Raw genomic sequence first — 4,014 nt, 5'->3', positions numbered from 1 at the left:
GGAAGGGAATATTTCCTAAAACAACTCTCCAGACATAGCCCCAAAGATCCCTCCCTACATTTCATGGACTAGAACTGAGCCATAGATCCATCCCCCAAAGAATCCCTGGCAAGCGGAACAAGATACCAAGATTTATTCCGACTAATTAGGGTTTCCCCCTTCTCGACCCTGTGTACAAGGAAGAGGGGCACTTCTGAAAAAAAAGTTCAGGGCACTAAGGAAGAAAGCGACTATTGGGTGGTTATCAACAGTATCTGCCACACAGGTAATTATTATCTACATTTTACAAACAGAAATGAAGTAATGACTTAAAAGTCACAGTAAGAGGGAGACTTCCTTGGTGGGTCAGTGGTTAAGACTTGTATGCCTCACAGTGTGGCCAAAAAAGTAAAAGTTACAGGAAGAGGCCAAGTTAGGATTTGAGCCCAGAATTGTTCAACTCTAAAGCTCTTTCTACTATAGGATGCACAAAACACTATTCTATATCTCCTTGTGAGTAAGAAAGATTGTTATATGCACCTCTATTTCAAATTCTTGCTGGAACAAGGAACAGTATAAATGCTCAGACACACATCTTATTTTACTATCAATAAAATTATCAGAATTTACATTAAGGTATGTATTTATTAGCATTTATTTAGGGCCTTCTAGGTGGCTTGGGGATAGAAGGGTAAGCTCTGGCCCTAAATTTCATGAATCCCCAGTTGGGGAGTTGCAAGAACAGATAACAATACTTTGTGAAGTATGCAGACTGTCACTGAAGAAAGAGCAGGGATGTGCTGGAGACCAGTTTCACAGGAAAGGCAAAAATACTGAGTTGGGCTTTGAAACATGCATAGAAGTTTGGTCAAAGAAGATGGAGGGGAAGCATTCTCTCTAGGCAGAGAAAAGAGCCCTGCAAAGGCATAGGGCTTGAAAGTTCATGCGGCGTTCATGGAACAAAGGGGGATTTAATGTGGTCAGAAAGGAATTGAGGGGCAGGAAGAGGCAGAAAGGAGATTGGAGGCAGTTTCCCAGGGGCCTTGCGTTCTAAGCTAAGGAGTTTGCCTTGATTCTGTTAGGCGCCTGGGAGATTTTTTTAAGCAGGAAAGTAATGCGATCAGATTTGAGTGATTTTGAAGACTTGGAACCCGTAATGAACCCAAGTGAATGTGAGTGGGCAACGTGAAAGAAAGGAATCAATGGTTCAGACACAGATGCATGCTTCAGACATGTGGATCCCTGTGCAAGTTAAGTCACAGAGAAGGAACGAGAGCTCTCCCCACATCAGCACCACATCCGGCTGTCCTTGGGGCCCGATGTGCCCACACTAAGGTGTGTAGGAGCTTCCAAAGGCTCGAGAAAACCACAGAGACTGTGAATAACTGGATTCTGTGTGTGTGCTCAGTCGTGTCTGACTCTTTGCGACCCCACAGACTGTAGCCCACCAGGCTCCTCTGTCCGTAAGATTATCCCCGGAAGAATACTGGAATGGGTTGCCATTTCCTTCTCCAGGAATAACTTGATTAAAGTATCCATACTGAACGAACATACTGACTCTGAGATTACTACTAAAAGGTCACATTGTTTACTATATTTTAGGCACTCTGCTAAATACTCGATATACGTTATCTTATTTAATTTTTACAACAATCTTATAAAGAAAACAAAGTAAAAGTCTGTCTGACTATGCGACCCCATGGACTGTAGCCCGCCAGGCCCCTCTGTCCATGGAATTCTCCGGGGAATTATACTAGAGTGGGTAGCCATTCCCCTCTCCAGGGGATCTTCCCAACCCAGGGATCAAACCCAGTCTCCTGCATTGTAGGCGGATTCTTTACCATCTGAGCCAAGGAAGCTTGGGATAAATCACATTGCCAAAATTTGATGTGTATAATTTGTGAAAATAGGAGGAACCTGGAGGTTGGCACGAGTTACACAATCACATAGTGTGGACTCTGGATTCAGACTCAGCTGTGTGTGATAAGGACTCTAGAGTAAGGCAACCCTGAGTTGTAACTGCAGCCACCACTTATTATTACAGCTGTGTGACCTGGGACAGGTTGCTTGACCTCTCTGAGCTTCCTTTTCTTTATCTATACAGTGCGGATAATAACGGAAGCCCCTTCCTTAGGTGTGGATTGGAAAAGAGAATGCATTAAAAAACTCTAATACAATGCCAGACATAGAAGAGGTGCCCAATGAATGCCAGCTGTGCCAGTCATCATTGTTATTACTATCCAAAGGCTGGGCTGTTAAGCACCTTCCCAACCCACTGTGGAGCTTCCCAGTTGGAACTATGGTAAAGAAACCACCTGCCAATGCAGGAGATTGAGATGCAGGTCTGATCCCTGAGTCGGGATGATCCCCTGGAGGAGGGCATGGCAACCCATTCCAGTATTCTTGCCTAGAGAATCGCCATGGACAGAGGAGCCCAGTGGGCTACAGTCCATGGGGTCCCAAGGAGTCAGACATGACTGAAGTATCTTAGCACGCGTGCACAACCCGCTGGGGGCTGGTGTGTGTGTGTGTTAGGGATGTGGGGGGTGGAGCCTTCTGAAGTCAGTCTGTTCCCTGGGCAGAAAGGAAAGAGACTCTACTACAGGAACCATGACAATGTTATTGGTAAATAATCTTCAGATTCACAGGCCAAGCAGAGCCAGGAGCTGTGTCCTTTGGTTTCCAGCACTGCAGACCCCTGCTTGCTCCTGCCTCTCTTTAGGTCTCTGGGCCCTGCCGGCCACAGAGGATTGACTGAGAAGGAAGCCGCCTTCGCACTGAAGGTTGGCTGGAGCGGCTAGCTCTGCCCTCATTCAGGGTGGCCCTCCTATGGAACTGTTCCCACTCCTTTTCTCAAGAACCAGCGTCAGTGGAGTGTCTTTCCAGGAGAGCCCGACTCCCTTTACTTTCAAGAGTTGTGTCTGCCAGTGAGGGGTCCGCATCACCCTGGGTCTCACGGACGCGCCTTCTGGTTTGTGTGCAGATGTTCCTGATACATGTGTGCATGCAGCTGTGTTTGTGCTTCTGGTCCCAAGGAAAGTTGTGCTGGCATGGGCTGGGGGTTGGCACCACCTTGGCAGCAAGAGCCCCAGGACACCTTTTTTGTCCATTACATTCCACGCCTGGCTGGGCTCTCTGCCTGCTGGGTGAGTACTGACCCCCTGCACTTTTCCAGCTAAATTTCCAAGTGTTCTTTAGGCAGAAACTACAAGTGCTGTTAACTTGAGAACGAAGTTCGGAGCCTGGCACCCAGCTGTTCTCCGCCCATCTCCTGGAGACTGGGGTGCTTCACACACAAACTGACACAGAGGCAGCTGCGGTCACGAGACTGAAAGATGAGAACTGGTGGACCGGCTAAACCATACCTTCGTCTCAGCGCTTTTTGGGTGTGCACAGACCTTTCCGGTACCGTCTGCCCTTTTGCTTGGCCGGCCTCTTGCATAAGACCTGGCTGCCCCCAGCTCAGTCTTTCTGAAAAACATGCTTAGTCCCCCCTCCAGAGAAACTCAAAACACAGACACTCGTTATGCGTTTTCCTGGAAGCATTCTATAGCTCCAGCCTGGGAAAGCTTCCAAAAGTTTTCTGAACCAAAGATAATAATAATAATAATAAAGAGGTGGGGGAGGAGAGAAGTTTGGGCAAACGTTCCAGTTGATTAATGTTCAAGGGAACAGACTTGGATTGTAGGGAAAGAAAAAAGGAAGGGTTTTCCAGGTCAATTTAAACATTTGTGCTGTTTGCTTTAAAGGCAATTCCAAAATCGCTGGCCTCCCCAGAGCGATTTTTTTGGAATCTACCCAGAGGGCAAAAACTTACCGTCCCTTCCCCCATCTGGAAAGCTTTCACACCAGGGGCCCTACTCATTCTTGAGCTCTGGCTTCAGAGAGAAGGACTTTTCCAACCTTCCAAGATTCCTTGCCCTCCCTCACCCGGGTGACCCACAGGAGTTTCGTTTGCTCCACCCTGCAGCAGCTGCATTCCAGCTGTGGCGTCGTGAGGAAACATTTAAGAATCCTCTGGCCAGAAAGGTAGAT

The sequence above is a fragment of the Bison bison genome, unplaced genomic scaffold (assembly GCF_000754665.1).
Source record: "Bison bison bison isolate TAMUID 2011002044 unplaced genomic scaffold, Bison_UMD1.0 scf7180017864201, whole genome shotgun sequence".
In the NCBI taxonomy this organism is placed as follows: Eukaryota; Metazoa; Chordata; class Mammalia; order Artiodactyla; family Bovidae; genus Bison; species Bison bison.
This window is presented reverse-complemented; position numbering follows the sequence as displayed.